At 34.4% G+C, this 23,377-nt stretch overlaps 1 pseudogene; it reads left to right on the top strand.

Moving 5' to 3' along the window:
* The window catches only part of LOC150020843 (uncharacterized), a 557,669-nt pseudogene that overhangs the window by 337,374 nt on the left and 196,918 nt on the right, over positions 1–23,377 (top strand).

Here is a 23,377-nt window from a genome sequence, read left to right on the forward strand (position 1 = left end):
TGTAACTGATAAGCACTATTAATGAAGTCTGTCTTTTGACTGGCTTATTTAGCCAGTTTTTAAAAAATTTCAGATTGTACATTAATACAACACAGTTGCATGAGAACAGTGCTATCAGCAGAAAAGCAGAGTTGTTTCTGAACTTTCTGTGTTGTAGAACAAGCAATTTCATATATGTTACTATAAATTTATAATTCCACCCACATAAAAACTGTATTGGTGTTCAATACATATAAAACTAGAAAGCAATTGAATGTCTTCTATGAACCAGGTTTGAATTCTCAAGCATGTGATATAGTAGCTAATATTTACCTAATAGTAATAATAACAGCTACTATTTACAGAGCTTACTTTATCATAGAAACTATGATAAGTATTTTAAATGTATTATGTAATTTAATTCTCACAAAATTCTTATATTTACAGTAAGTCCTCACTTAACCTCGTTGATAGGTTCTGAAACTTGAAGCAAAATTACATATAACAATACCAATTTTATGATAGGCTAATTGATATATACAAGAGTTAAGTTCTTATGGCATCTCATCAACATTATAACAAAACAACATTGGAAAAAGGGCATTATTCAAGGAAGTACTACACTTTCTTTTTCCAAATGTAGAGATGACAAAATTAAAAACTATTAAGTTAGGAACAAACACTTCATAAAGTAGTGCTCATTTGTGTCCTGGCAGATCAAGACAGGTGAGAACCATCCCATTTGGAATTGTTATCTGCCCAGGAAAGTCACCTGCCTGTTACATTTAGTTGTCCTTGAAGGGTTTCTGCTTGAGACCAGGGAGGAGGTTCTTGGAATATACAGTGTTGCATCCTCTCCTTCACTACATAATAATGGGTCAAATTTCTGTAAGGATATATGGTCTCTTATATACCTTCCACAGAAGGCCTGCTGTTGTAGAATGCTGTCCCTCTCATCTGAATGTGAAGTTTCCTCCAGAGCTCAGAAGTATTCACATACATTGTTACCTCAAGTATGGAGCTGCCATTCATTCAAAAAAAAAAAAAAAGCATGCTACATATTCCAAAATTCAAGTTAATACACTAAAAGTGGTGTGATTCCACACCGTGGCAGAGACTACCTAAAAAGGAAAGGGAGCTAGTAAGAACCTTTTAGCCTTAACTTTAATTGTTTTTTGCATGTTTTGCCATTCTTCTAAAAGTTGCTCATTACAAGGAAGTTGGAACATAGACAAAAACAGAGCAACAGAACAAAAACCATCCCTAATCACTTTATTTAAAAATAGGTACTTTTAGCATTTTTTACTATATGCTTGAATTTTTTTTCTAAGAATATATCTTGACAGATAAGAAAATATGCATGTGGTTATGATTACATAGTATGTCTAAGTATATACACTCTTACTATGTCATTAGATTTACAGAAGTAAATAAATATTGCCCTTGAATGTGATTGCTAGTTATTGAATAATAGTTCTTTGTTTGTGTATGTTATTACTTAAAATTCTACTGTTTGATATCTAGTTTCTATTTTTCCTCCTCTGGTATTAAAAATATATAAATTATTAGGAACACTCATGATTATCTCCTTATTATATATTCCTGAAAGTAGAATTTCTGGGTGAAGAAATATATAAAAAATTCTGATTTTTGTAGTCACTTGAACCTGAGAAAGAATTTCCCATTTTGTGCTCTTACTAGCAAAGTATGATACATACTTTGCTCCACACCTGATCAACCCCGTCACACATTAGCACTAATTTTAAACTTTGTAAATATGATAGAGAGTAAATTTTATTTTAGTTTTAATTTCTTCATCATTTAGATTCAACTAAATTTGTTATTTATTGAACATTGTACTTCTGATTTTTTTTTTTCAATTTTATTTCATTTCATTAAACCAAATTTCTGTTTTGGGAAGTTCATCTTTTCCTTCTGATTTATATTGACTTTTTATAGTAAAGTTTTCTAAATTTTGCCTTGTATGTATCAATGTTGTTTTTGTCATATCTTGTTTGTCTTTTAATTTTGGCCAGTCCAAATGGGAGATATGAAAGTTCATGCAGGGAAATCAGTGTGCTTCTTCTTTTATGCTTTTTACTACCAGTGTTATTTAACATCAGAAATATTATAAAACATATTTGTGGAATATTTTTTGCTATTATGTGCACTACAAAAACTTTTCCTGAGCAGAAGAAAGGGATTTTAAGTCCCTTTTATGTCATTTTTATACATTAATCATTTTGACCAACAAAGCATCTATTTGTCTTTTATTTCTTAACTCCTGCCAATGTGAAAATTCCATCATATCAATTTGATTATGAGTTTTCTGAAGGACTAAATTTAGTTTGACATTTGTTAATAATATGCATAGTTTTTAAGTTTTAGATAAATAGGCATATGTGGAAAGGGATTCTTACACATGACATCTATTATTTTAGTATTTCAGTATCAAAACTGGGTATCCTTATTGACAGTTTTCTCTCATATTATCTCTTGGATATATACTTATTCACATTCTTTAGGAGGAAAAGGCCTTGTCTATACCCCTCCCCCCATATACAGATGTAACAGTCCAGGAACCAGATTTTCAAATATTTTAGTAGTAAAAGGAACCATTTTCTTCAAACAAATTTTAATTTGAGAACTGTCCAATATACAAAACAGATAAATATAATTTTTCAATTATTCAATTAGAGGCAGTGTGTGAGGTTATCCCCTCCTCCTCCTGCTCTCCATCCCCCTCCAAGCCTGTCCTTAGAGAACCCTGTGAATCTTCAAGGATAGGAAGCCAAGTGTTTCAGATCAGGAAAAGTCAAGTCTGGGGCCAAATACAGTAAGAGAGTGAGGATGCTCAGTGAGAATGAATAGTTTGTGGGGGACTATGGTGAACTGAAAAACCTGTAGATTATGTGTTTGGTCCAAAAGAATGAGTCATTTCCCAAAGCTTTCTTCAGTGCTATGAGAGCCAAAAATTACTTTTATTTTAAATTTTTTATTTTTATTTCAGGTAAAACCAGGCAAAGGCAATTTGTTACATAAGGTCTTACCATTTAGTGCAAGTAAATATTAGTCAAAAACTGATGAATATGCTTTTAAAAAACATCCATTGAATACTTTGTCATTGTTTTATCCAGGCACTATTACATTCAAAACCCATGTAACAAGTTTCTGTAAGAACTTAATGCCAACAAAAACCTGTCCTTTTGAAAAACAAATATTTCCCATTGAACAGTCACTGAGAATTATATAAACCATTTCTTCATTCTCTTTTTTTATTACCTGACAAAAAAATCTCAGACCTACTTTAAATAATAATGGCACAAGCAATATATAACAAAATCTAAAACTTCAAGAGCTATAACTCTACCATTGTTATATGTTCAAATCATTTAATTTTTAATCTTATCAAGATTTCTCCTTAAGAATATATTGCTTTGAAAGTTATAACTAAAATACCAAACAATTGTGATCTCTTTTCTAATTTTATAGCCATCACAATTATAACTTCTGATGACTATATTGAAGTGATATATTTAATTTACTTAGTTGTTTCCATACTGGTGAACATTAAGTTGTTATAAATTTTTTGCTTAAAATATAGTTTTATATATATATAATATATATATATTATAATATATATCCTTTATTTTTCTTTTTAAGGACTATCCTTTTTTGATTAACCATAATTTTGCATAATCCCATCAGTTCATTATGAAGTCTATATGATGTTATGCATGGGGAGGTATCTAACACTGTCAAACTCCTTTGGAATATATTTTTGGATTGCTTTCTAAGGGTGGAATCACAAGACTCTTGATATCTGACCTATGCCAACATATCTGCTTTTTTATCAGCAAACTAGGCTTAGGGAACAATATCCAAACTTGTATGTAAACTGGTACTCCAGTATTCCTTAAGACATAAACCTTTACTGATTTCCCTCTCTGTGATAGCCTATAGCACAGCACAAAGCTCAGGACCTGTTTATAGAGTCTTGTATTGGTTGTCAATCATTTCATGTTTATCAGTGATGAATTTCTGGCTTGTGGGCTGAGTCACATTGTTAAGAAAAATAAACAAGTATATAATGCCTCAGTTAGTAGGCTTTTCTTTGGACTAATGTAAGGAAAAGTAAGGAGGATCAAGGAAAAATGTGAGTAAGTACTCCTTTTCTCACTATGATGGTCTAAATAGTAAGAGACCAATTTTCTTGCTGAGAACAACTAGAAAAGTTGGATAATATAAAAATCACTTAAAGTCAATGAGGTGAGTTTGCCCCTTGAGGGATTGATTCATAAGTAACATAATGAGACAGACTGAAAAGGTGAGAAGAAAGGGCTACTAGTAAGGAGAAAATGTTTATGGGCTAGAGAGCTAGAAATTGGAATTCACAGAAGCCAAGTTTCGAGGGATCAAGATACCAGTCAGAACCCAGTAAGAGACAGAAACCACAGAAAGGACTTGATCAGGAAAAAGGTGCTCTAAGATTATTAATTAGAAACTGAAGATAAAGTTCTGAATGGTGAAAACTAAGGAAGTCTGAATAAAGTATAGTCTTTACTTAATAGTAATGTTTCAATCAATATTGGCTCATTATTTATAATAAATGTACTGTACTAATGTAAGACATTTATAATAGCACAATATGAAATGTATGGCTTATATGGAATCTCTGTATTATAATATTTGCAATTTTTATGTAATAGATAATTCTAAAACTGTTCTAAAATTTTGAAAATTTATTTAAAATTAAGGTAAAAGAATATATTTTTCTGAAAACATCTAAAAAAATAGTTGCCAAAGATACATATAAAAATTAATACTAAAAATAGTTTTCAGGCAAGGAAACTTAATTCCTGAGAAAAGCACACAAATTCAGGAATCAGTAATGAATACCACAAAATGTAAATATATGCATAAACATTAGTACTGACTATAGAAGATAATAACAATAAAGTCTTCTGGTGTCTAAATATCTGAAATTAAAGTGCATGATAGCAATAATATAAAGAGTAGAAAAAGAAAAAGGTAGTTAAAGTGTAATTTCCAGCATTGTCAAGGAAGTTATTAGAGTACTAATTTATATTAGACTTTAATAATAGATGTTGTAATATCTAAAGTAACCACTAAAAGAGTAACAAAGGAATGTACAACTGAAAATCTTATAAAGAGTCCAAGTAGAACACTAAAAATAGTAAATGTCAGGACTTCCGGCCAAGATGGAGGCCTAGACAGACACACTGCATCTCCCTCCACAGCTAAGAAGGAACACAACTACCTCAAAACTAGAGACGGCCAGAATTTCCAGAAAATCAAGCTGCATGTAAGTCCAACAAACAAAGATATAAAGAAGAAATACTCTTCCAGACAGGTAGGAGGGGTAGAGTCGGGGCAGAGAGGACACAGTGTGGTGGTGGCAGCAGCAGCAGCAGCAGCAGGCTGCTGGGAAGTGTAGTCACACATTTTAAAAAGCCAGAAGGGACACCTAGGGAGCGCTTCCAGCACCAGACTAGACCACACAGCTCATGGTCAGAGCACTGGGGAAAATAGAGCCTCATTGCTTCTGAGTATGTGGGTTGGGGCAGAGAAAGAAACTGCTGGTCTGTCAGCAGAGTCCACTTGTTTAAAGGGCCCCATGGTCCTAGAACATCCGCATACCCACCCACTCTGGGAACAATAGCCAGGGCAACAGCTAGAAAGGCACCGGTCCCGTATGAAAGTGGGAGAAGTGCCTGGAAAAAGGGCGAGTGCTGAGCAAGTGACATTGTTCCCTCTCAGACTCCTCCCCTACATACAGCACCACAACGTGGTGAAATGGGTTGCCTTGTACTGATGAATACCTAAGGCTCTGCCCCTTACAACGTAACACTTGCGACAGCTCTACCTAACACACAGAGGCAAACAAACAGGAACCTGTCAAGATGAGGAGACAGAGAAGTATGACCCAAAAGGGGGAACAGATCAAGGTTTCAGTGGGAGAACTAAGTAATGAGGAGATAGCCAACCTAACAGACATAGAGTTCAAAACACTGGTGATAAAGATGCTCACAGGTTTGACATGTATGCTTAAGTAAGGCAAACGCATAAGGGAAGAAGTGAAGATTATACTAAATGAAATGAAGGAAAATCCACAAAAAAAAAAAAACAGTGGTGAAGGGAAGGAAACCAGGGTTTATATCAATGATTTTGAACATAAAGAACAAGAAAAAAAACAGTCAACCAGTACAGAATGAAGAAACAAGAATTGAAAAAAATGAGGAGAGGCTTAGGAACCTCTGGGACAACTTTAAACGTGCCAACATACAAACCATAGGGGAGCCAGAAGGAGAAGAGGAAGAGCAAGAAATTGAAAACTTATGTGAAAAATAATGAAGGAAAACTCCCCAAATTTGGCAAGGAAAATAGGCATACAAGTCCAGGAAGCACAGAGAGTCCCAAACAAGCTAGACTTAAAAAGGACCACATGAAGACACATCATAATTAAAATGCCAGAGGTTCAAGAAAAAGAGAGAATCTTAAAAGCAGCAAGAGAAAAGCAGAGAGTTACCTACAAAGGAGTACCTATAAGACCGTCAGCTGGTTTCTCAAAAGAAAGTTTGCAGGTGAGGAGGGACTGTCAAGAAGTATTCAAAGTGATGAAAAGCAAGGCCCTACAACCTAAATTTACTCTATCCAGCAAAGCTATCATTTAGAATGGAAGGGCAGATAAAGTGCTTCCCAGACAAGGTAAACCTTAAGAAACTCATCATTACCAAACTATTATTATATGAAATGTCAAAGGTACTTACTTAAGAAAAAGAAGATCAAAATTATGAACATTAAAATGACAAGAAACTCACAACTATCAACAACTGAATCTAAAAATAAAACAAAATGCAACTAAGCAAACCAGACTAGGTATAGAATCATAGGTATGAGATCACTTGGAGGGTTATCAGCTGGGGGAGGGGGCAGGAGAAATGGGAAAATTGTGCAAGGATTAAGAAGCATAATTGATTGATACAAAATCAACAGGGGGAAGTTAATAATAATATAGGGAAGGGTGAAGACAAAGAACTTATATGCACTACCCATGGACATGAACTAAGGGGGGTGGGATTGCTGGAGGGAAGGGGGGTACTGGGCAGAGGGGAGCAAAGGGGGAAAAGATTGAAACTACTGTAACAACATAATAAAATATTCTTTTAAAAAATCCTAGGAGAAAACACAGCCAGTAAAAAAAATAAAAATACAAATTCTGAAGGACATGAAGACATGAAAAACATGATTAATAGACTGAAACTAATTAAGTATACATATTTATACATATCTTAAATATATTGGGTTGGCCAAAAAGTTTGCTTGTTTTTCTCCATAAGATGGCTCTAGTAGCCCTTAGTTGTCCTTAACTTCATTTGAAACAAATTTGTAGATTGTATTTTAACACTTGTCATATCAGCAAGCATTTAAAAGAAACATCAAAATCGGTGAATTTTTTGTGTCGACATTTTAATATTGCAAATGGAAGAAAATACACACTGTTTTTGGCATAATATGCTTTATTATTTCAAGAAAGGTAAAAATGCAACTGAAACACACACAAAAAAAGATTTGTGCAACATAAGGAGAAGGTGCTATGACTGATCCAATGTGTCAAAAGTGGTTTGTGAAATTTTGTGCTGAAGATTTCTCAGTGGACCATGATCTATGGTTGGATAGACCAGTTGAAGGTGATAGTGATCAAATCAAAACATTAATTGAGAACAATCAATATTATACCATGTGCGAGATAGCCGACATGCTCAAAATATCCATATCAGTAAAGTTATTGGTGAAAATGAAAAATGTCTCTTTCATTTTATGGAAAATCTAAATGAACTTTTCGGCCAACACAATATATACACCTACGTATGTATATATCATATACACATAACACATTGCATATATACTTATATATACAGAAAACATAGCGCTTTTGAACATGTGCTCGAAAATAAAGCAAGCCTCAAAAAAGGTTTGAAGAACTGCACTCACACAGAGTATAGCTTCTGTCCACAGAGGAATTAATCTAACATTTCATAATAAGATAATTTACAGTTCCTCAGATGTTTATAAAACTTCCAAACTATGTCTCAAAATAACCCAAAGAAAAAATGTTAATGTCTATTAAGAAATATTTCTCATTGAGTGATAATTAAATTGAAGCAAAATCTGGGGGATGAAGCTAATTCTTTATCTTTAGGAAAATATATAGCCTTAAATGATGTAATAGTATAATATACTCTCTTCTAGAATGCTGTCATTAATTTCTTCCTTCTCTGGACACTGCATTTTTCACACCGCAGTTGAAGGAAGGAATTTCTCCACCTCTGGGAATCTCAGCTGGCCTATGACTGCATCAGCCAATAGATATATAAGTTGTACTGCTGTGTGACTTTCAAGGTTTGGTCATAAGAAGTCTTGCAACTTCTGTTTTGATCTGTTAGAATGGTCTCTCTGGAGAATGATAAACACCATATAAAATATCTTTACTCTGAGATCACCCAACAATGAGAAAGTCAAAGTTAGGCATGTGGAGTGAGAGGGGATGCCCAAATTAATCCCCCAGATGTTCCAACCATCTCAGCCCTGATCTCAACATATGGGCAAAAAAGCCTGCATGCAAGTCTAATCCCAGCTGCCATTGGACTGTTACTATATGTGAAACATCAAATGAGAACCACCCAACCAAGCCCTTCAATTCTCAGGAATCTGAAAGATAACAGGAAATTGTCTTTTTAAGCATTTAGTTTGGGAGTGGTTTTTTACACATATATAGAAACCCAGAAGTCTTTTAACTAAAAGTCAATTATCTAAATTTCAATGTCAAGATCTTAGAAGAGCAGTGAAACAGATCCAAAGAAAATAACAGGAAGACAAGGTTTCAGAGCTAAATTAATTAAATGAAAAAAAAAAAAAAAAGGAATACTGAAAAGATCAATGGAGTCAAAAGTTTGTTCTTGGAAAAGATGAAGATTACAGATAGGTGACAGATAGATGAATGGATAGATAGATATAGATAGCAAGCTGATAAAAAGCAGAAATAAGAAACAGGAGCTCACTACAAATTGGAAATATTAAAAAATAGCATGAAAATGTTGTGAGCAACTTAGCAATAGATTTGAACATTTATATGAAATGAACACATTCTTTGGAACACATAATTTATCCACACGTTTAAATGAAAATCTGACTACTCTTATTCAAGAAATTGAATCTGTAATTAAAGGCTCACACACACATGCATACGCACGCACAATCTCAGACCCAGATAGCATCATAAATGAACTCTTCCAGACATCTAAGTAAGAAATGATAACAATCTTGCAGATTCTTTTAGAAAATATAAAAAGAGCAAAAACTTCCCCATTTGTTTTATACAACCAGTGTGACCTGGATGCCAAAATTGAACAAGAATATTACAAGAAAGAAAAAGTGATGGCAAATCTCTCTTCTGAATATCATTACAAAAATCCTTAAGAAAATATTAGCTACAAAAATCCAGGAATATATAAAAAGCATAACGTATCATAACCAAGTGTTTTACAAGGATGAAGAGAAACAATGTTATTAGCAGAATTAAGAAGAAAAACTATGTAGTTATCTTTATAGATTCAGAAAAATCAGTAAATAAAATGTAACACCTATTTACGATACAAATACAAAATTTAGAGTAGAAAGGAACTTTCTTAATCTGTTAAAACTAGTATGTTAAACAACTATGGTAATTATCATACCTACAATGAAATGTTAAAAACTAATCTTCTGAGTTCAGAAGCAAAACAAGGATGATCATTGTCAACACTTCTATGGACCATTCTACTTGACCCACTAGTAAAGAACCAGTATTTTAAGAATGGAACAAAAAGAAAAAATATTTGTACAAGCACTTCAATAAGATGCTATCCAAATGCCTAATAGCATAAAAATGTGTTTAACCTAATTTATCATTAAGAAAACAAAAATTGAAATCACAAGTTGTGCTATTATACATTTTTCAGAAAAATAAAACTGAAACAAAATAAAACAAAGTATCCCAAATGTTGGTAAGGATGAGTAGCATCTGGCCTCCAATATACCTCTGGTAGGAGTGTAAATTAGAATAACATCTTTAGGAGATTATTTTGCTATAACTAATAAAGCAGAAAGTATAATACTTTGTCCCAGCAATTTCAGACCTAGATGTTACCCAGCAGGAATGCATAGTGAGTTTATTAAAAACATCTATGAAAATGTTTATAGCAGTACTTTTTATAATATCAAAAAAATTTTTAAAAGCCCAAATTCCCATCAGTTGTGAAATAGATCAATTTAAATGGTGATATATTCATATAATTGAATAATACAGGGTGGGGCAAAAGCAGTTTTACCCTTGTTTTTATGGAAGGTAATAAAATAATTAATAAATAATAATACAAGAATAAATTCTGTGTTTCATGTACTCACAACTGTAAACCTGCTTTTGCCACACCACGTATACAGGAATAAGAATGAAAAAACTACAAGCATATGCAACAATATGGATGTATCTCATAAGCAGAATGCCTAATGAAAGAAGCCAGACACACACACACACACACACACACACACACACACACACAATATGCAAAATAGGATTCTACTTATATATTGCTGGAAAGGCAAAACTAACCTGTAGTGATTAACAAGCAGATAATTGTTACCTTCAGCCATTCAGGGTATTCCTTGGGTGCTAGTAATGTGTTTTTATTGTGTTTTATGGGGTTGCACTGGCAGAGTCTAAATCTGAAAACTCATTGAACCATACACTTAAGATTTGTATACTGTTTAGTGTATATGATACACTTCAGTGGAAAGTTAACTAAAAACAAAAGCAATCTCAACAGCTGCACATCCAAGCTTCAGACCAAGTAACATATCATTCAGAGTGCATTAGCTTCAATTAAAATAAGATATTATAGTTTTATTTCATTTAATCTGAGGTCAAAGAATGGTGTTACTCTGTAATGGTACATTTTGGGGAGAGCCACTAAAATCTTTTTGTGTCTGTTTTTAGGAAGCTAATTCTGTTTAAATATTTAATTGCAGATATAAATGAATGTGCCATTGACATTGGTGGCTATCAGGACCAATGCTGTAATACAATTGGCAGTTACTATACTGCAAGTGCCAAGCTAGCCGAAAGCTGGAGGAGGGTGGCAGAGGATGTGAAGGTAATAGTTTGGACTGTCTGCTTACTGATAAGGAAAGAGGGAACATCTATGTAATGCAAAAGACAGGGTTTGTCTTTTATCCAGAGCTAGCTGAAATCTCTGTGTTGAATATTGTCAAGAGCACAGATCTTCCTCTCATGTCTAGATTACAAAATTGTAACCCTAAGAACACTTCAAGTAGCTTATTATAGGAAACATATGATTATACGCTGGTTTGGTTGTATCATGTTCTGATTTTAGAATTTCAATCATTCATTTCAATCCCTGAAAATTATATATTTTTAAGAGTATTATGTTTAATTCTATGGTAAAAATGGTCCTTATCATAAAATACTCACATAGAAATGAAGGGGCACCAAACTAACCACAGAAATTATATTCTTGGTATAAAATTAGATTTTTTTAATGCAAACTTCAATTTTCTGTCTTTTTAAAATTAATTTATTCCTTCCTTTATTAATTTATCATTTTGTTCATTCTACAGTCATAGAGTTTCTGCTCTGTATCAGGCATTATTTCATGCTCTGGGATATAAAAAAATAATGAGAAATAAATTCTGCCCTGAAAGAGTTCACTGATTAGCAGCAAAGATTGAAATATAAGCCGAAATCATACAGAATGCTGTTTGAAGGCACTATGGAGTAGGGATAAATCTATGGAATTGAAGGAGGCCTGGTTTTGAGTCTCAGCTCTCTCGCTTACAATTTATGTAAACTTGGGTATGTTATTTAATATTGCTAAGATTCTTCCGTCATCTGTAAAATTTAGAATAATGGTGGTTTCTAAATCCCCAAAAGTTGCTGTGGGAATTAAATGAGATAATGCATCTAAGGCACTTCACATTGTTGTGGCATATGATAGGCATTTAGATGATAACTATGAATTGTACTCTCATTTATGAACTCAGTTGTTGCCCATATTAGGAATGTAATGGGGGCCAGAAACTGCTTCCTTCTCTTATTCTCAAAAAGGGGAGATATAGACACTAGAAGGATCCTCTGGACCTTTCTAACTTTTTTTTCTATGTATTCACATTATCAAAATGCTTGAGCATTGTATTATATTACTTAGAAATTCATTTATTCTAACTGTGGTTCCCCTTTGACCTTACAAAACCATAGTCATTATTTTGCAGGACAGTATCTATTCTTGATAGGACATATGTGAGTGAGCCGATAGGAGAAAACAAAACAAACAAGAGACATTCAGAGGAATGCAGCTGGGGCTGGGGCTGGGGCTGGAGCTCTGGGTTTGATGGGGATTGTCAAGACAAGACAAGCTGTAGATGTGAGTAGGCTGGAGAACCTAACATTCTCGGGAAGGAGTGTGGTGCAGCCCTTCTGGCAAGGCTCTAGCAGGCAGCCATAGAAGGGTTCCAGGTAGGCAGCCAGATGTGCAAGTGCAGCTGCATCTGGGCCTTTCTGAGAGAGGATTTATCCCAAGCAGGGTCCTCTGCCAGGAAGAGTATAAGTTTATAAAGGCAAGCCCTGAATTCACCCAGGCTCTTTTCCTTGAGAGTAAGATCATCTTTATCTCTGATGAGATTGTTTGGCAATGGTGTGTTTCCAGCATTGATTCAGTGTGAGAGAATGAGAGGATGCAAGCACCCCTTGGTGTGCAAATGAAAGACGGGACAATGACCACTAAAGCATGTCTACACCATGAAAATGTTTGTAGTGACACCTCCCTTCTCCGACAGGCAGCGATCTCTTCATTTCTTTTTGGCTGAGTATCATTATTATCATCACTATCATTATTATAGACATATTTGAAGAGCTCAGACAGAAATTACCCAATGTTAGGTATGACAATTGTCATTATTTTTATAGTAGCTATTAGGTTGATAAGGCATGACAAACTTTATATCCACTAATTCATTTATATGCAATTATATCATATCTTATTGAAGTTAGTTACTCTTCATATAAACATCAAGCTATTTAGAGAAGTGATTTTCATGATTTTGTTTAACTGATGTTTATTTGTACAAAGTAAATAAAGGTAAGGTCAGTATTTGTGAGTATCAAGAATTTGATAACTGAGTTAACATTGACTTCCTAGTTATCCAGATTCAAAACTGAGGATGTTGGTACAGGCTGGAGCAATTTACCAGTGAAGAACCACCTTTGTCAGTATTATACTTAGCATCTTTTCCTTTTAGTATCTTTAAGTGACTATTTGGTGGACATGGTTATGCTAGAGATTCAGCATGCTTGATTGTTGAACATACAATGATCTCAGATTTGTTTATATAGGTAATTAAACAAAAAATAACATCATTTTGAATTTGAGTGTATTCTAAAGCTGCTGTAAATGAGCATTTCAACTCACATGAATGCTCTAATGAGTTATTCATATTTATTTACTGAATTGCCTATGGTAAAAGTCAGTTGGTTTCGAAGACCAGTGTGTTGAATGCTACAGATATAGAATTAGTCATTTGAACAGACTTTTTCTTTGCATTAATATGAATTAAATTTAAATTGTAAATTGCTTTTTTAAAATACAGATCAACATTTTAGTAGATATTTGTTGTATCATTAAAATAAATCTAGTCTACCTTTCAATGGAATTGAAACATTTGTAAATGGCCTTGTTAGCTAATCTTATTCTTTAACCTTTTCTCTAAAGAGCTATAAACTTGTAGAGAGGGCTTCTTGATTAGCTAAGTTTACATGAGTATCCCCTTCTCACAGGCATAGCACTAAATGTAAATCATGGGTTTTAATTCACACTGAAGATAGATCATTGTAGTGTGTAGATTAAAGGGGAAAATAAAGAGGGGAAAGAACTGCCTACCACTGGTCACATATATGTTATATGTATACTATATATAGTGTGTTTAGATAGATAGATAGTTAATAAGGTTATTCTTAATTAATGTGGGTTAATAATATTTATAGCTTTTTAAATATGCAAACATCTTCGCATTTTAGAAAAAATCCAACTGGATTTTATTATTTTATTTGCTGTTATTTTGTTTAGGGTTTTTACATCTATAACCATGAGTGAAATAGGCCAGTAATATGCCCTTCTCATAAGATATTTGTGGCAAGGGTTCCCAACTGGGCTGATTTTGTCCCTCAGAGGCATTTGGCAATGTCTGAAGACTTTGATTTTCACAACTGAGAAAAAGGGGTACTAATGAGTGGAGGCCAGGATGCTGCTAAACACCCTCTTCTGTTACTCTGCTATACATATGTTAGACCTTCTCATTCTACCTCGCATACTGCTTTTATATATTTTCTTTTCTTTTCTTTACTGTATATGCTCAACCAGTCTACTGAGTTTCAAATAATAATAATTTACTTTTTTAGAAGTCTCATTTTTCTCAAAACTGTAAGTCCCTCCCTGTTGTATACTCATTTTGATAATTGTGTCCTTTTCTTTTACTATTTCATACATAGCTATCCTATGGTCTGTGTCTGATTCCAAAAGTTGTGGTCCTTCTGGGGGAATCTAAACCCAATGTTCCTTAACTCTAGGCCATTAGACATTACACTCTCCTTCCTTTCATGTTGTGTGTTCCTCTAATATGGAACATCTCACAGAACACTGTACTTAATTACACATTTTTACAGTCTATTAGATTGGGAATATCTCCTGGGAAAGGGTTATGTCTTATCACTTTTCATCAGCAGCTCACAGGTGTCTAATGCCTAGCAGAATTCCATAAATACTCATTGAAAGAATGAATGAACAGATAGCTAAATACCCATCCATTCAAACATAAATAAATACAAGAATACAGTTAGTTCACCTTTTATTCATTTCTTTGTCCACAGATTCTAACAATATTGCATTTATTATTAAAAGTCTGACTACTTAAACTACTGATTAGGTCTTTGTGAAAGTATTTCCTCATAGCAAGTCTATTTTATTTAAAAAGGTAAATCACATGGTTTTTTCTTCTGGAGGGTAAATCAGAAGTGTTTTTAGCTTACTTTAAACTTCCTGAAGTGTCTGCTTGTGGCTTGTCTAAATTATTAGTGCAACAGCATTACCAGTGTGACTTTTGAAGAATGGTAATCCCATGGAGTCAAAGAACTTTTCTAAATGAAGTGGTAACTAACATTACTGTGCTTTCACTAAGTGAACTAACAAAAATAATGAACATTGATTGAACATGTCAGATAAAGTCTTCCATTTAGGAGAAATAAACAAACAAAGGGGTATGTTGCTTAATGAATTGATCTTTACAACATTTTGCAGTAATTTTGATAATATTTTCAGCCAAATATTTTCCTGAAACTCATTAGAAATTATAAGGTGAATGAAGAGAGAATGTAACTCTGTATGCCATTATCATGAATTTATAGATATTTTGAGAAGGAATACCAAGGAAATTAAATTATTTGAAAAAGCTCAAAATGCCAATTGGTGTGCAAAGTGGCACAGAAGGCAAGTGCTCTTATTTCCCTTCAATGAGACACATAGGCAACACGATCTGGATGCAAAGCATCAATAGAACATTGGAGTCATGGAGGTACAGGGGCCACGAGACGCTCAACTCATAGAGGCCATGATCCACAAAGGAGGGAAATTAAGACCTGGAGAAGTTGACTGATTTCCTCCAAGTCCTAGAGAATTTATTTATGGAGATAGGAATGAAATCCAGTTTTTCTTTTCCCAATTTCCCATTGTTCCCAATTGAGTAATCAATCTGTTCAGTAAACATTTATTGGGTAAGTACTGTGTGCTCAGCACTGTGCTGGGTAATTTGAGAATACCAGAGTGGTACGAAGTGTGCTTTCTTCTCTCATTGGGTTTCAGTAGCATTAAGCATTGGGATATAAAATTATCGTGTGATATTTTAAGTGCAAGTACAAGTAATTTTATTTTCTGCTTGGAGAGCTCACCCAGGCCAGCTTCTTGCCTATGAGCAGCTCTGTCTAAAGCAGCTGGTTGTTTATCCTGGTATTACAGATCTCCAAGGGAGGATTCTGTAACTCCTTCCCACAGTCTGTCTAATAACCCTTGCTAGCAGAAAAGCCTTCCTTCTGTGTTATCTGCATTGCTCCTGCTGAAGTTTAAGCCGTGTTGATTTTTATTTTCCTCTCAGTTCAGAAAGACTTAACTAATAAGAATCCTTTTTACAGTAATTCTTCCCACACTTACAGCACACTACTGTGCCTGTCTTCAACTTATTAAAAATGTGTCAAATACTGGAGGCTTGAGGACAAATCATCTATCAATCAACCTACCTACCTATGTACCTCCCTATCTATCTATTTATCTATCCACATACATAAATACACACATCTTCAGGTTTGAGTTCATAAAATTAATTTGAAGAAGTAATTATTAAGGATTTTTCTACCTCTGTCTGTTGCTTCTCTTACTACTCATTTATAAAGGGCCTCCTCTGCCAACAGCCTATTGGGGAGATATATAAATAGGTGACAATTTGAGAAGATTCCCATATCATTTATCTTAATATATTTTTTAAATGTATCCTTTTTAAATTTATCAACACATATTTACAATGTGCAATTCGTTATGTTTTAAAAGTTTGAACCACTTAAAATTCTTGAAATTCGTCAAAGTTGACACATAAATGTATGCAGTTTTCTTTCTTGTCATCCATCCATCCATCTAGCCATCAAACCTGTGTCGGACCCCGTACACTGTGGGCCATGTTGAACAAAGAGCACACACTATAGCTTTTAATACTGACTCTGACATTTACTAACTGTAAAGCTTAGGGCAAGTTATTTAATATCTATGGGCTTTCCCCACCTCCTTTCCCCTGCTGCATGACCACAGGAAGAGGGATGCTCATTAGTGTAACAATTCTGACATCCCTCTGCCCCCTCACACACTTCTTTCTTCCCAGGGAATTTGGAGCAAATCACCTCACTGGCAAGTTTGGGGAAAGAGATGTGGAGTTCAACACACCTTCCTCTCTCCTCTTTAGGACCTGGAAAGGCCTTCAGGAAGTGTCCACTCTGGTCTGCTCTGCTGTGATGTTTAACTAGGGCAGGACCCCATGTTGGGGAGCCTGAGGTTTCCCAGCCGTACTTGTTGTGATCAGCTTTGCCTAATCCTGTCTATATTCTGAGGAAACCCATATGCCTGCAGCTTTAAATCCCTTTCTCCAGTTCTAACTTTAACAAAAATAAGGCCAATATTTAGTCTACATCTGCCTATTTTGAATTAGATCTTGACTAATTCAAAAGTCAGGCAGAAAAAAAACACAAATTTGTTCTTATATTCTTCCATATACTAACTCCTTGCATTTGCCTAAGGCATAATATATGCTCAGGAAGTGTTCCTCTTTTCTCATTTTTTCCTCTTATACAATATGTTGTTGAAGATAAAAATATATGTAAGATTATCTTTCCGTCTCCAAGGGGCTTCCCATTCAGTGAAGGAGAAAAGGTGGCTACACAAGCAGCTTTAGTAACGATAGCAGGAGTAAATACAAGGCAGGCACAAGCTAAGTGCTATGGCAATTAACAGGAAAAAAGTAACCCACTGTTGAATCAAAACGGACTGCAAGGAACAGGCGCAGACCCTGATCATTCAGTCCTGGGACTGAACAATCTTCCCCCCATTTCCTAAATTTTCTTACAGACGTCCCTGTTGGAGCACTGCCTCCTATCACCTGCCCCGCATCACTCTTCTCTCGTTTGGCGCTGGAAGGCATCTGACATATTAATAGCAAAGCTGCCACTGCCATGCCCGCTATCATTAAGAAACTTTGTGGGTATTCTTAAGTACCTGTGCCTCTTATTTAATTTAATTTTATTTTATGTTTACATTGTTTTGTTATTTATTTTTCCCATCACCACTTATCCCTCCCTATATCCTCTTCCACTTCCATTCACCCCCCTCTTCCCCGACAATTACCACACTGTTGTCCGTATCCATGAGTCCCTTTGTTCCCCTTTCTGTGCCTTTTAGACTAGAGAAGAAACACATATAAATTAAATCTGAAACTCTGCTATGAAAGCGAAATTCACTTTATCTCTTTTTAAGTTACCCTTTCAAATAAGGCCCATCGTTTCTCCCAATAGTTCAGACTAATCATTTCAACATCTCAGCTTTCAGATAACACTTGTTATAGTCAAAAGTATTTAGAAGTGAGGCAAGCTGGAAGAGACCATCACTAATACAAATTATCCAAGATGAGCTGGCTCACTTTGCAAATTTCCTTAGGGACATACACATTTATGGCAGGTATGGCAGGTGTGGCTTCTATGGGTAGTAGCAAAAGAAGGGAACTAGAAAAAAAGAGGTCCCAGAAGACTGGCTGACAAACAGGGCACCTAGCCCAGGGGTCTCTTGTTGGGAATAAGCCAGGACAAAAATTAACCACCGGGAAACACACCGCCTCAAAAGGCCCAGCCACTTGCAAAAACAATGACACAGAAGCAACCAATCAGGACCAATGGCTGTGTGGGCGTGTCTGGGAACGGGATCTTTAAAAGTCAGGCTCTTTGTTCTTGAATTTTACCATATGTCGGGAAGCATAATGTAAGTTTAATACTCTTAAGAATAAAACTTTTTTTGGTTTTATTTGCAATTATTTTGAGTTTCTCTATTCAGTCATCTTCAAAAATGAGCTGATCTTTTTGAAAGATTATATTGTTATTTTTTTTTCCCCCAAGGAAAATTCCCCAATGATAGTACCTTGCCTAAATACTTAAGATTTGTGTTTTTTCTCTAGATATTTTTTCAGATTATGGATCATACCCACCAAAGGATCTGTATAATCCTGTATTCCAAAGACTGATCAATTTAGACTTCTGAAATATAAAGGATAGGTTCTTGCCCTTGTAAGACCCATATTATTCTGTATTCCTATCAGAAAACTAGTAATGGGTAACTGGTTTTTAAATATTTTTGCTGTAAGAAATTCCTTCATCAGTAATAGAGACATTTTTCCTTTTAATAAATACTCATTAAGAGGGACTCTGAATATATGTATACTTTTTAATCAGAAAATAAGCTAGTTAAAATTGACTTGTTATTCTACTACTGGATTTCATGTGTCTATGTTTTTAGCGACCTTCTAACGACCAGTTAGTTCCTTCTCGGTACAGGATGTCATAGCGTTCAAGCTGTTCATTTCTTAAATAGTTGTATACCTCACTTCACAAGTTCATCTCAGTATGTATTATTTATTCTAGTTTTTAATTTCCTAACAGGCCAAATATGCAGTTCCTTGAATGTGACTAATATCAACATAAGAGGATATCACTCATTTTATTTAGTGCACATACATTTGATGAATATATTTTACATACATTGCCAGTAAAACCAAGCACAAAGAATGTGCATATTTATTTGTATTTTTACTTTGTATCTTCCATACAAGTGTCTCATTGTAATATTATATTTCTTAGAATACTATATCCTATAAATATGTAGTGTTCATAGATTTTACCATTCTCCATAAATAGGAAAGAAATATTTTAAAATCGTATCTGGAGAAGTTTTCTAAATAGTGTTATCTTTTTGTCAAGGGGATGTTAAGCCTCTGGAATTGTATAAAAGTATAGGCTTCTGTGATTGTTTATCAAAATATTTACAGTCTGTCTTGCAGACTGAGAAGAGCAGTTGGGGTTTTCTAAAACCCTTGTTACCACTCCAATAACAGATCATCTGACAATCCTGAGCAGCACTGCTCACTGCAGGAGGCCTTTGCTTCCCAAGGGCACACTTGGGATGGGGAAGGAGTTAGCAAGTTGGTCTGAGTTTACCATTGGGTCCTACTGACCCCCATTTCAGGGTTGGATGGAGAGAGCAGAAGCAAGACCAGATGCCTCAGGTTTTTCTGTGTGGGCATCAGAGATCAGCAGTAAGAGGGAGGAGAAGCAAGAATAGCCCTTGAAAGGAATGTAGGTGTATGTAAAATGCTGTAATGAAATACACCATTCTCAATGATAAAGTTCTCTTGCTCTGACAGACTTGTAGAAGTGTGTCACTTCGATCTTACAGAGTTCTCGGCAGGGGCACAATTCACCAGGGGGAGTTTAGCTAAAACAGAAAGTCTTTTCTCTGCTTCATACGTATTTAATATCCTTTGAGCATGACCAAAATGACCCCTGCTAATTCTTTTAAAAATGTTTACAATAATAAAGGAAACAACAGTGGTTACAAACGGCTTTTTATGGATGAGAAAATAATTTGATTTAAAATTACAGTTAATTTGGTAACTGTAAGATTTTGCATTCAAATCAGTGATTATAAATGTAAGCTTTTGCATTTAAATCAATGATTATAAATGATAGTATGTCTGTACAACAAGGGACTGAAAGACCTGAAAAAGTTATCTATTTATTTTTTATATAATTTCTTATATTTAAAAAAATCATCACAGTTTGGAGGCTTGACTGAGCACTGGGAAACATTAAAACTGCAACTGAGAAAATGAAGTTAATTGTAATTCATTGGATGCTGTCCTTATTAAAAGTGAATTGATTTAATCCCTTATATGAAAAGTCCTAAGGCACAAGAAAGCAAAACATTAATGTAAAAGCTTAGTGTTCTCAACAATTAGAATATACTACCGTCCAGTGTTTTCAAGCTTTAATGTGTGAACAAATCACCTTAGATCTTGCCAAAATGCAGATTCTGTGTCAGCAGGGGTAGAGCCAACCTGTGAATCTGCATTTCTAACTGACTCCCGGGGGATGCCATGTTCTTGTCCAGAGACCACACTGAATAGAAAGGCTTATGTTAGCATTTTTTTTTCAGTTTCTTTGTCAGACAATTATTAAGTCCTAGCTAATTAAAAAACAGCCATAATGAGGGATTACAAAATAGTGCAATATGATCTGCTATTCTAGACATTTTTTAAACCATTTTAAAATGTTTATTAAGATATAATTTATATACCATACAATTAATACTTTTAAAGTATACAAGTCACTGTTTTTAATATATTGATAAATGTATGCAGTCATGCTTCAGTTGATTTTAGAACATTTTCATCACCTTAAAAAGAAAAGATAAACCCATTAGGATCACCACAACTCCATATCCCTCTTGACCTAATGAACCACAATTCTCTTTGTCTATACAGATTTCTCTATTCTGGATTTTATATGAATGGAACCATACAATATGTGGCTTTTGTGACTGGCTTCTTTTAGCATAATATTGTCAAGGTTCATCCATATTATAGCACGTGCTGGAATTTCCTTTTTTAAAACTGAATAATAGTCCACTTTATGAATAAACCATATTTTGTTTATCCATTTTTAAGTTGCTGGACACTTGCATTGTCTCTACTTTTCAGCTATTATGAAGTATTATATTGCTATAAACATTCACATGTAAGTTTTTATATGTACATACTTTTATTTCTCTTGAGTATACATATAGGAGTGGAATTGCTGTATTATGTGGTAACTATAAGTTTAATATTTCTGGAGCTTTTAATTTAAATAAATAAAATTTAGAAATATCATTATTTGTATGGGTGTACATATGGATAGATATACATCACACAATTGTCTTCCTGAAAAATAGTTCCATGGTCAAATAATTTTGAGCAATACTGTACACCAGATTCTCTAATGTGAAACTAGGCAAAAGAGGAATCTTTTAATTTTGTTTAACCCAGGTTTCCCAAAGACATTTGGAAATCTTTAAAAGTGAGATATTAACAACTCAAGGATTTATTATTTTGTAGAATACAATTTGGGAAATGGTTTAATTGCCTGTTTTAAAGATAGACCACCTATTGGATAAGGCAGAAGTATATTCAGGGAACTGTGTACAATTTGGGAAGACAGAGAATGGCTTCAACTTGGGGTAAATTCTATAGATACATGGGCAGGGTTGTGGTTTTCAATGGGAGGTATTTGAGTAAAGCAATGGTGGGATAAAATGTGATTTCTGCATGTTGGAAAAAACAAGAAGATATAGAAATGGCAGAGAGACCATTGAAATCATCCAGCTATTGACATCAATAAAATGATAACCAGTAATTTCTAATAACACACTGGACCCAAGTGAAAGGGGGAATACCAAAGTCTTTGTAAACAAGATGATAAATGAGTGGAAAAATTATTGATAGTGGTAAAATATGATAGTGATATCATATTCCAACCAGATTTATTAGAATGTCTATATAAAATTTTCTATCATTTCTAAGAAAATTCCAGCCTATTTTTCCTCATTTCTCATTTGAAAGTCAGTGCTTGATTTCTGTGTGTCTCTGCCATAGGTTTTGATATTGCCATCTGGCAGAGCCTTCTTATTATCTTCATTATGGACTAGGTTCTCTTTTGCTGATTCTTGTTTTTTGCCATTGCATCCTAAGCTAAGTCAATATCAAATTAATGAGAAGCAAGATTAAAGATGAAAACTTTCCCCAAATGTTATTGTTAATTATGTTGTGGGGGCATGATATTTAGCACTACTCAAATCTGGTTGTAAATAAGTACTGTCTTTCATGAGATGACCTGTCTATACTTTTGTTCCTGTCACTACATTCACTGCTTTTCTTTTTGTTGGATGCCATGGCAAAATGGAATTGCCAGATGGTTTGCAAAATAGATGTGAGCAATGGCATTTTTTAAAAGACTCTTTATATACAAACAAGCTAACAAACACAAAAAAGAATGTTCGTTTAAAAAGAAAACCTTTGCTTAAGACACACAACCACACTCAGAATTTCAGATTGTGAATTATATACTCTTGTTTATATCAAGAGACATATGACACTTGTAGGTGATGGTTCTTAAATTAGGTAGAAATATGGATCTCTAATATGTTCCATATCAGTGTAACACATGGAGCATGCAGACAGTGCCCAGCCAGCATTCTTTCTTCAGCTAGAGCTATTCCGTCTCCATTCATTTTCACAAGTGATGTTCTCTGATATCAGTAGAGATTTGCCTTGTTGCCCACATGAGCTCTGATGATACAAATTCACTAATGCAGAATAAAGAGACAACTTTAGTGGTTGGGTACCAGCCACTCACTGGGAACTCAGGGTATGCTCATTTCCTTCCCAAGGGTCTCAATTTTCTCATCTGTAAAATGAGACATTTGTAATGGGAAATCTCAAAGCTTCTTCCAAGTTGTAAATTCCATAATTCACAAAGTACACACCTACAATGTTTAATGTAATCTAAAAGCTGGGATTCTGTGAATGAGGCTCTGGAAGAGATTTCTGGAAGTTAATGACAAGATAGAAATTTCCTCCCTGACGCCCATGGCTTCAT

This window comes from Furipterus horrens, unplaced genomic scaffold, assembly GCF_987537825.1.
Source record: "Furipterus horrens unplaced genomic scaffold, mFurHor1.1.pri manual_scaffold_1, whole genome shotgun sequence".
Lineage (NCBI taxonomy): Eukaryota > Metazoa > Chordata > Mammalia > Chiroptera > Furipteridae > Furipterus > Furipterus horrens.